Source organism: Salmo salar, chromosome ssa10 (genome assembly GCF_905237065.1).
Source record: "Salmo salar chromosome ssa10, Ssal_v3.1, whole genome shotgun sequence".
Classification (NCBI taxonomy): Eukaryota; Metazoa; Chordata; class Actinopteri; order Salmoniformes; family Salmonidae; genus Salmo; species Salmo salar.
This window is the reverse complement of record NC_059451.1, coordinates 74,776,421-74,788,196: the sequence shown is the minus strand read 5'-3', so window position 1 is coordinate 74,788,196 and position 11,776 is coordinate 74,776,421.

Genomic DNA, 11,776 nt, shown 5'->3' with positions numbered 1-11,776 from the left:
ACCACGACAATGCCACTGCCAACATACACATGAGTGATGCCCCTCAGGAGCAGCGAAGGCTTCTGGAGAACCTAAGAGCCAAGGTGGAAGTGAAAATGTCTGCTGTGGAGAAATCTGTCAATCAGACATAGCTGGAGTGAGTGTAGAGAAGAGATGCCAGCAGAGGTCAAATGGGTAGCTGAAGCTTAGCTGCCTCATATGGAAATGCTACGTTGTGGTTTGTGTCGCCTGTACATGAAACTGTCTTGATTTATATACTTTACCTGTCTTATTCTCTCTTTTCACCTTCATTTTATATTTTTGTTTGGTTAGCAATGGTTAATTCCCTTATTAAAAAACAAAACTTTAGTAAATCTCAGGGGCTTAGCGTGTAGTACAGTGATTTATGTAGGTTAGAAAGCATCAAGACGATGAGAGAAAGGCAGAGGACCAGATCAAAATGGCGGCCGGTCCTGACAATAAGACCTCAGAAACCTACCCACATCCTGGTTAACTCTCTCCACCTGCCCGTTACTCTCAGGGGGAAAACCCGAGGTAAGGCTGACCGAGACCCCCAGACGCTCCATGAACGCCTTCCAGACCCTTGACGTGAACAGGGGGCCCCGATCAGACACTATATCCTTAGGCACCCCGTAGTGCCGAAAGACGTGTGTAAACAGAGCCTCTGCAGTTTGTAGGGCCGTAGGGAGACCGGGCAAAGGGAGGAGACGACAGGACTTAGAAAAATGATCCACAACGACCAGGATCGTGGTGTTACCTTGTGAAGGTGGAAGATTGGTTATGAAATCCACCGACAAGTGCAACCACGGCCGTTGTGGAACGGGTAAGGGTTGTAACTTACCCCTGGGTAGGTGTCTAGGAGCCTTGCACTGGGCACACACAGAGCAGGAGGAAACATAAACCCTCACGTCCTTAGCTAAGGTGGGCCACCAGTACCTCCCACTAAGACAGCGCATCGTCCGACCAATCCCAGGATGACCAGAGGAGGGTAAGGTGTGAGCCCAGTAGATCAATCAATCGCGGACAGCAGACGGAACGTACAGACGCCCAGCAGGACACTGAGGGGGAACGGGCTCTGTACGTGACGCCCGCTCAATGTCCGCGTCCAGCTCCCACACTACCGGTGCCACCAAACAAGAGGCTGGGATTATGGGAGTGGGATCCATGGACCGCTCCTCTGTGTCATACGGCCGGGACAGTGCGTCTGCCTTAACGTTCTGGGAACCTGGTCTGTAAGAGAGGGTAAACACAAAACGGGTGAAAAACATGGCCCACCTTGCCTGGTGAGGATTCAGTCTCCTCGCCTCCCGGATGTATTCCAGATTGCGATGGTCAGTCCAGATGAGAAAAGGGTGTTTAGCCCCCTCAAGCCAATGTATCCACACCTTCAAAGCTTTGACGACAGCCAACAGCTCCCGGGTCCCCCACATCATAGTTTCGCTCCGCCGGGCTGAGCTTAGGTGGCGCACCCGAGCGCTGAGAGAGCACAGCTCCTATCCCAGCCTCAGACGCGTCCACCTCCACTATGAATTGCAAAGACGGATCCAGATGAGCCAACACCAGAACCGAGGTAAACAGAGCCTTCAGTTTCCTAAAAGCCCTGTCCGCCCCAGTCGACCACTGCAAGCGCACCGGACCCCCCTTCAACAGTGAGGTAATCAGAGCAGCTACCTGACCAAAACCCCGGATAAACCTCCGGTAGTAATTGGCAAACCCTAAAAATCGCTGCACCTCCTTAACCGTGGTGGGAGTCGGCGAATTACGCAAGGCTGCAACGCGGTCACTCTCCATTTCCACCACTGACGTGGATAGGCGATACCCTAAGAAAGAGACGGACTGTTGAAAGAACAGGCATTTCTCAGCCTTGACATACAGGTCATTCTCCAACAGGCGACCAAGCACTCTGCGCACCAGGGACACATGCTCAGCGCGTGTAGCGGAGTAAATCAGAATGTCATCGATATACACCACTACATCCTGCCCGTGCAGGTCCCTGAAAATCTCGTCTACAAACGATTGGAATACTGATGGAGCATTCTTCAAACCGTCGGCATGACAAGGTACTCATAATGCCCTGAGGTGGTACTAAATGCTGTCTTCCACTCATCTCCATCTCGGATACGCACCAGGTTGTACGCACTCCTGAGATCCAGTTTAGTGAAGAAGCGCGCCCCGTGCATTAACTCAATCGCTGTGGCGATCAGAGGTAGCGGGTAACTGTACCCCACTGTAATTCTATTGAGACCTCGATAATCAATGCACGGGCGCAGACCCCCATCCTTCTTCTTCACAAAAAAAGAAACTTGAGGAGACGGGTGAAATGGAGGGCCGAATGTACCCCTGACGCAGGGATTCGGAGACATGTGTCTCCATAGCCACCGTCTCCGCTTGTGACAGGGGATACATGTGACTCCTGGGAAGTGCAGCGTCTACCATGAGATTTAGCGCACAATCCCCGTTGATGGGGTGGTAATTGAGTCGCCTTCTTCTTACAGAAGGCGAGAGCCAAATCGGCATATTCGGGGGGAATGCGCATGGTGGAGACCTGGTCTGGACTTTCCACCGTAGTAGCACCAATGGAAACCCCTACACACCTACCTGAGCATTCTCACGACCACCCTGTGAGAGCCCTCTGTGGCCAAGAAAAAGTGGGGTTATGACTAGTTAACCAAGGTAGGCCCAGCACCACGTGATACGCAGGAGTGTCCATGAGGAAAATACAAATGTTTTCCTTGTGACCCCCCTGCATCACCATACTCAAAGGAGCTGTGGCCTCCCTGATTAACCCTGACCCTAATGGTCAACTATCTAAGGTGTGAACGGGGAAAGGCACATCTATGGGTACAATGGGGATCCCTAAACTATGAGCAAAAGCTTGATCAATGAAATTCCCAGCCGCGCCTGAATCTACTAGGGCCTTATGCTGGGAACGCGGGGGAAAAAAAAATAAAAAATCAGGAAAAGTAACAGACACAAACATAAGTGCAACAGAGGGCTCTGGATGAGAATGGTGCCTACTCACCTGGAGTGGCGCCAGAGCACCTTGCTGGTTACCTCGATTCCCAGAGGAACCTACCCGGCACCGACCGGCAGTGTGACCTCTGCGGCCACAGATGGTGCGCTTTCGGGAACCCCCTCCGGTCTCCCTGTGCACCCTCTCTCCCAGTTCCCTGGGTATAGGAGAGGGAGTGTGGGAGGATGGAACCACCAGACCCCGATCTGGACATCCGCGAGCAGCCAGCAGGTTGTCCAGCCGGATGAACAGATCCACCAGCTGGTCGAAGGTGAGGGTGGTGTCTCTGCAGGCCAGCTCCCGACGGACGTCCTCACGCAGACTACAACGGTACTGGTCGATCAGGGCCCTGTGATTCCATCCCGCACCGGCTGCCAGGGTCCTAAACTCCAGGGCAAAATCCTGGACGCTCCTCGTCTCTTGCCTCATATGGTAGAGGCGCTCACCCACCGCTCTGCCCTCGGGTGGATGGTCAAAGACTGCCCAAAAACGGCGGGTGAACTCCTCATAATGGTCCAACGCCGCATCACCTCCTCCACACACAGCGCTGGCCCACTCCAGGGCTCTCCCGGTGAGTCACGAGACGAGGGCAAAACTCTTCTCACGGTCAGATGGAACTGGGTGGACCGTGGCCAGGAAAAGGTCTAATTGGAGTAGGAAACCCCGGCAGGTAGCAGCACTTCCGTTGTACCCCTGAGGCATGGATAGACGGATGCCACCGAGTTCAGGTTGAGAAGGGGCGCTCAGGATAGACCCCGGTTGGGCTGGTGGAGGCGCTGGAAAAACTCCCTGTCTCTCCCAGCGGTCCATATTCTGGACAACGCGATCCATGGCGGCGCAAAGGTGAACTTCTCCGCATTCTCCTGGACGCACTCCACCTCCATGTCCGGGGTACCCTCTCCTGCTGACTTCATATTAGTGGTCCGAGATTCTGTCATTGTCGTGGGTGTAGGTGGCAGGGAAGTCAGGCGCAGGAGAAACCAACTTGATGTAATTGGAGTAGTTTAATAAGAAAACAACAAACTACAAAAACCAACATACATAAAATAACATGGGTAAACATAACCCGTCGCACACCTATACAAAATACACGAAACACAATAACACCAAACAATCTCGGACAAGGACATGAGGGAAAACAGAGGGTTAAATACACAACATGTAATGAATGGGATTGGAACCAGGTGTGTAGGACAACAAGACAAAACCAATGGAACATGACAAATGGATCAGTGATGGCTAGAAGACCGGTGACATCGACCGCCAAGCACCACCTGAACAAGGAGGTGCATCGACTTCGGCAGAAGTCATGACAGTTATTGATGTTATGTTTAAAGTTAAGGGAGATTCCTAGTCGGTTGTACAACTGAAATATATCTTACCAATTTAACCCAACCACTCTGAATCAGAGAGCTACGGAGGGCTAATCACCATCTACGTCTTTGGCACCCAGGGAACAATGGGTTAACTGCCTTGCTCAGGGGCAGAACAACAGATGTTTTACCTTGTCAGCTCAGGGATTCAATCCAGCAACCTTTCGGTGACTGGCCCTATGCACCTACCCGTCAGGCTACCTGCCGCCCCAAGTGATTTGTGGCTTGTTTTTATTGTTATTGTTTTTGTGTCTGAAAAACAAGACCTGTTTGGGTTTTTGCTCTGTCCATGACAGAAGCTTTTGCAGCAATTACAGGCAACACCTGTATATGCAACTGCAACGGGATATAGCCCTTTGCCACTAAGTGGACCATGTACAGAACCTCATCACAGCCAGAGCTCACCACAGTTTAGCTATTACACTACCGGTAAAAAGTTTGGACACACCTACTCATTTAAGGGTTTTTCTTTATTTTCAAAATGTTCTACATTGTAGAATAATAGTGAAGACATCAAAACTATGAAATAACATAAGGAATCATGTTGTAACCAAAAAAGTGTTAAACAAATCAAAATATATTTTATATTTGAGATTCTTCAAATAGCCACCCTTTGCCTTGATTCTCTCAACCAGCTTCATGAGGTAGTCACCTGGAATGCATTTCAATTAACAGGTGAACCTTCTTAAAAGTTAATTTGTGGAATTTCTTTCCTTCTTAATGCGTTTGAGCCAATCAGTTGTGTTGTGACAAGGTAGAGGGGGTATACAGAAGATAGCCCTATTTGGTAAAAGACCAAGTCCATATTATGGCAAGGACAGCTCAAATAAGCAAAGAGAAACAGCAATCCATCATTACTTCAAGAACTTTGAATTTTTTTTCAAGTGCAGTCGCAAAAACCATCAAGCGTTACCTCTGCTACAGAGGATGGGTTCATTAGAGTTAACCGCCTCAGAAATTGCAGCACAAATAAATGCTTCACAGAGTTTAAGTAACAGACACATCTCAACATCAACTGTTCAGAGGAGACTGTGTGAATCAGGCCTTCATGGTCGAATTGCTACAAAGAAACCACTACTAAAGGACACCAATAAAAAGAAGAGACTTGCTTGGGCCAAGAAACACAAGCAATGGACATTAGACAGGTGGAAATATGTTCTTTGGTCTAGAGTCCAAATTTGAGATTTTTGGTTCCAAACGTTGTGTCTTTGTGAGACGCGGTGTGGGTGAACGGATGATCTCCGCATGTGTATTTCCCAACGTAAAGCATGGAGGAGGAGGTGTTTATGGTGTGCGGGTGCTTTGCTGGTGACACTGTCAGTGATTTATTTAGAATTGAAGGCACACTTAACCAGCATGGCTACCACAGCATTCTGCAACGATACGCCATCTAGTTTGGGCTTAGTGGGACTATCATTTGTTTTTCAACAGGACAATGACCCAACACACCTCCAGGCTGTGTAAGAGTTATTTTACCAAGAAGGAGAATGATGGAGTGCTGCATCAGATGACCTGGCCTCCACAATCCCCACGACGTCAACGAAATTGAGATGGTTTGGGATAAGTCGGACCGCAGAGTGAAGGAAAAACAGCCAACAAGTGCTCAGCATTTGTGGGAACTCCTTCAAGACTGTTGGAAAAGCATTCCGGGTGAAGCTAGTTGAGAGAAGGCCAAGAGTGTGCAAAGCTGTCATCAAGGCAAAGGGAGGCTATTTAACCTGTTAGGGCTAGGGGGCAGTATTGACACGGCCGGATAAAAAACGTCCCCGATTTAATCTGGTTACTACTCCTGCCCAGTAACTAGAATATGCATATAATTATTGGCTTTGGATAGAAAACACCCTAAAGTTTCTAAAACCGTTTGAATGGTGTCTGTGAGTATAACAGAACTCATATGGCAGGCAAAAACCTGAGAAGATTCCAAACAGGAAGCGCCCTCTCTGACAAGTTGTTGTTCATCTTGGCTCTTTTTATTGAAGACTGAGGATCTTTGCCGTAACGTGACATTTTCTATGGCTCCCATAGGCTCTCAGAACCCGGGAAAAAGCTGAATGATATCGAGGCAGCCTCTGGCTGAAACACATTATCGCGTTTGGATAGTGGCTGGTCAGAGTACTCTGAGACTCACGCTCGTGCACGAGGGCACGAGATGTATTTATTTTCTCTCTCTTTGTACATATACAGGCTTTCCCGGTCGGAATAGTATCGCTTTTTTACGAGAAAAATTGCATAAAAATTGATTTTAAACAGCGGTTGACATGCTTCGAAGTACGGTAATGGAATATTTAGATTTTTTTTGTCACGAAATGCGCCATGCTCGCCACCCTTATTTACCCTTTCTGATAGTGTCTTGAACGCACGAACAAAACGCCGCTGTTTGGATATAACAATGGATTATTTGGGACCAAACCAACATTTGTTATTGAAGTAGCAGTCCTGGGAGTGCATTCTGACGAAGAACACCAAAGGTAATCAAACCTTTCTAATAGTAAATCGGAGTTTGGTGAAGGCTAAACTTGCTGGGTGTCTAAATAGCTAGCCCTGTGATGCCGGGCTATCTACTGAGAATATTGCAAAATGTGCTTTCACCGAAAAGCTATTTTAAAATCGGACATATCGAGTGCATAGAGGAGTTCTGTATCTATAATTCTTAAAATAATTGTTATGTTTTTTGTGAACGTTTATCGTGAGTAATTTAGTAAATTCACCGGCAGTGTTCGGTGGGAATGCTAGTCACATGCTAGTCACATGCTAATGTAAAAAGCTGTTTTTTGATATAAATATGAACTTGATTGAACAAAACATGCATGTATTGTATAACATAATGTCCTAGGGTTGTCATTATGAAGATCATCAAAGGTTAGTGCTGCATTTAGCTGTGGTTTGGGTTTATGTGACATTATATGCTAGCTTGAAAAATGGGTGTCTGATTATTTCTGGCTGGGTACTCTGCTGACATAATCTAATGTTTTGCTTTCGTTGTAAAGCCTTTTTGAAATCGGACAGTGTGGTTAGATTAACGAGAGTCTTGTCTTTAAAATGGTGTAAAATAGTCATATGTTTGAAAAATTGAAGTTTTTGCATTTTTGAGGTATTTGAATAACGCGCCACGGGATTACACTGGCTGTTGAGTAGGTGGGACAGCCCATAGAGGTTAAAGAATATATTTTGATTTGTTTAACACTTTTTTGGTTACTACAAGATTCCATATGTGTTATTTCATAGTTATTCTACAATGTAGAAAATAGTAAAAATAAAGAAAAACCCTTGAATGAGTAGGTGTTCTAAAACGTTTGACCGGTAGTGTAGCTGGTGAGCACGTCACCATTTACTTGTTCACTTGAACAATGTTCTTAAGCCAGTTTATCGGCAGATGTTCTTAGTGTGTTCGAAATGACACCCTATAGCCATTAGTTGTAGAAACAGAATGCCATGACACGTGGTTTCTTTGTGTAGTATGAAGATCATTTGTCGAAACTGCACACTCAATAAATGCAGGACCATCACTGCTGCTCAGTAGGCCTGTGTGTAATCGGAATACAGTTTTACTGTTCTCCCAGCTAACAACAACCGTTCCCACAACTTTAGAGAACATTCCCTTAAGAGTCTCATTAGGTCATTAACTAACGTTTTCATAGGAACGTTCCCATGATGTGCAAGGAATGTTTCCTTAATGGCAAATAGAACTACCCAGAACGTGGTTACCATAGAACTTAAGATATTACTGTTCTAGATACGTTCCATTGTTGCAAGAACATTCATGTGTCCAGTTTTCTGAGGGTTAGGAGAACATTTCTGTGTATCAGTTGTCAGGACGTCACCTGAAGGTCCCATATAAACATTCTCCACTGTTGCCAAGCCAATAAAGCCCCTAATTGGTGAACCACTGATCCATTAGATTTTTGTCTGTTGGAAAGTTTAGGGACGCTCACACAGTGCTTTGAAAATACATATTTCACACAGTGCTGTACAGTGCCTTCGGAAAGTATTCAGACCCCTTGACTTTTTCGACATTTTGTTGCGTTACAGCCTTATTCTAAAATTGATTTAAAAAAAAAATCCCTCGTCAATCTACACACAATACCCCATAATGGCAAAGCAAAAACAGGTTTTCAGAAATGTTGCGTATGTATTAAAAATAAAAAAACGTAAATACATTTACATAAGTATTCAGACCCTTTACTCAGTACTTTGTTGAAGCCCCTTTGGCAGCGATTCCAGAATCGAGTCTTCTTGGGTATGATGCTACAAGCTTGGCACACCCGTATTTGGGGAGTTTCTCCCATTCTTCTCTGCACATCCTCTCAAGCTCTGTCAGTTTGGATGGGGAGCTTTGCTGCACAGCTATTTTCAGGACTCTCCAGAAATGTTCAATCGGGTTCAAGCTGGGCCACTCAAGGACATTCAGAGACTTGTCCCGAAGCCACTCCTGCATTATCTTGGCTGTGTGCTTAGGTCATTGTGCTGTTGGAAGGTGAACCTTCACCCCAGTCTGAGGTCCTGAGTGCTCTGGAGCAGATTTTCATCAAGGATATCTCTGTACTTTGCTCCGTTCATCTTTCCCTCGATCCTGACTAGTCTCCCAGCCCCTGCCGCTGGAAAACATCCCCGCAGCATGATGTTGCCACCACCATGCTTCACTGTAGGGCTGGTGCTAGGTTTCCTCCAGACGTGACGCTTGGCATTCAGGCCAAAGAGTTAAATCTTGGTTTCTTCAGCCCAGAGAATGTTCTTTCTCATGGTCTGAGAGTCTTTAGGTGTCTTTGGCAAACTCCAAGCGGGCTCTCATGTGCCTTTTACTGAGGAGTGGCTTCCGTCTGGCCACTCTACCATAAAGGCTTGATTGGTAGAATGCTGCAGAGATGGTTGTCGTTCTGGAAGGTTCTCCCATCTCCACAGAGGAAATCTGCAGCTCTGTCAGAGTGACCATCGGGTTCTTGGTCACCTCCCTAACCAATGCCCTTCTCCCCCGATTGCTCAGTTTGGTCCGGCCAGCTCTAGGAAGAGTCTTGGTGGTTCCAAACTTTTTCCATTTAAGAATGATGGAGGCCACTGTGTTCTTGGGGACTTTCTATGCTGCAAAAATGTTTTGGTACCCTTCCCCAGATCTATGTCTCCAGACAATCCTGTCTCGGAGCTCTACGGACAATTCCGTCGACCTCATGGCTTGGTTTTTGTTCTGACATGCACTGTCAACTGTGGGACCTTATATAGACGGGTGTGTGCCTTTCCAAATCAAGTCCAATCAATTGAATTGACCACAGGTGGACTCCAATGAAGTTGTAGAAACATCTCAAGGATGATCAATAGAAACAGGATGCACCTGAGCTCAATTTCGAGTCTCATAGCGAAGGGTCTGAATACTTACGTAAATAAAGGATTTCTGTTTTTTATTTTTTATAAACCTGTTTTCGCTTTGTCATTATGGGGTATTGCGTGTAAATTTGAGGCTTTGTTTTATTTAATCCATTTTAGAATCAGGCTGTAATTTAACAAAATGTGGAACTAGTCAAGGGGTCTGAATACTTTCCGAATGCACTGTAGATAATTACATTGTGCGTGTTCATTTAAAATTCATCATGTCCTCAGCTGGGATTTGAACTCTGAACTCTGCTAGGCAGAGTTCCTCTGTCCAGTGTCTGTGTTCTTTTGCCCATCTAAATCTTTTATTTTTATTGGCCAGTCTGAGATATGGCTTTTTCTTTGCAACTCTGCCTAGAAGGGCAGCATCCCGGAGTCGCCTGTTCACTGTTGATGTTTGTGTTTTGTGGGTACTAATAAATGAAGCTGCCAGTTGAGCACTTATGAGGCGTCTGTTTCTCAAACTAGACACTCTAATGTACTTGTCCTCTTGCTCAGTTGTGCACCGGGGCCTCCCAATCCTCTTTCTATTCTGGTTAGAGACATTTTGCACTGTTCTGTGAAGGGAGTAGTACACAGTGTTGTTCCAGATCTTCAGTTTCTTGGCAATTCACTATCAACCACCCTCCATTTTGGCAATTTTTTTGAGTGTCAGTTTGGCTACAACAAATACTGTTCAGCCTTTCTTTCCGACACAAAGGAAGTCATAGCGGACACCTACGAAGAAGGACTGTGTGATGATGGCATCTCAGGTAAGCAGCACTGGGTGTTCTTCCGTCCAACTTTTACATGGCTAGTAGTTAGCTCCTACGATTCAGTGTCAGTTCATAACATTCTACTATATTACATACATACCGTAGAATAATAAATCATGCAATTATTATTCTCAAGCTAACCAAAAACATTTAGCTACGAACGCCTGTTCTCACCATTTTCAGTTGAATTCATCTAACTTTCTTTCATGGCAACTCATAAGCAGGCCATGTCCTATTTGTTTCATAGTCGATATATAATCACATTTCATGACAGTGTAACGGTTATCTTTTTTTTACAGAAGGATGAAAGAACACAATTTGTCTGTCAGGGAATGCTATTCTGATATGTCAGATGAAGAGTTAGACCAGAAAGTCAGGGCCATTAAGGTAAGGATGCCCCATGCGGGTTTTAGAATGGTCAAAGGAAGTCTCAGAGCAATGGGCCATCGTGTACAATGGCGAAAAGTTAGGGAGTCTTTGCAGAGTGTAAATGGTGCAGGTATCATTGTCAGAATGATCCAGCTTCGTTGCATTGCTCGGCAAAAATACTCTGTTCCTCCTCCCCTGTCTCTCGTCCACATTGATACAAATCATACATTTATAAGGTACTAAGATGTATAATGTCTCCATCAAATCTAAGAAGTTATTAACTGTTTTATTCTTACATCATTGAAAATTTGTCTACGAATAAGTATGAAATTGGAGTTGTTCTTCATCAACTGGTAATAGATAAATAATGAAGCAGGTTAATAGGTTAAACATTTCACTTTTAATTCCAATGCTTTTTTTCAAGATACAACATTGTCATCTTTGGCAGTATTTTCAAGGGAGGTAAGTATATTATTTTGTATGCATATTGCATATTTCCCATCACCTAATGAACAACCACAATACCAGTCTGGTGTTAACCTTTCTGTGCCGTATTGACGTAACCTGAAAATGACATCTGCTGCTTATGACTGAACGGTCATATCTCAGTTATTGTTTTCACATCTACAAAAAATCATCTGTTTTCTATACTTTCAGAGTGCGAGCTGATCAAGGGGTCAAAAATGTAGATATTGCCAGATGTATGTTCACTGTCCGAGGGACAGGCCGTGGTAGGTTTATTTCTGGAAAAAGTCTCCAGTGTTCTTTTTCTCTCCTCCTTTCTGCCTGTCTTGTTGTACATGGAACCTGTCTCACATGCATTAATTTAAAAAAAACTTAAGATGTCAGCTGCTAATTTTCAGATTTACACCACATAAACACTCAGCCATTTTCACTGGACTATC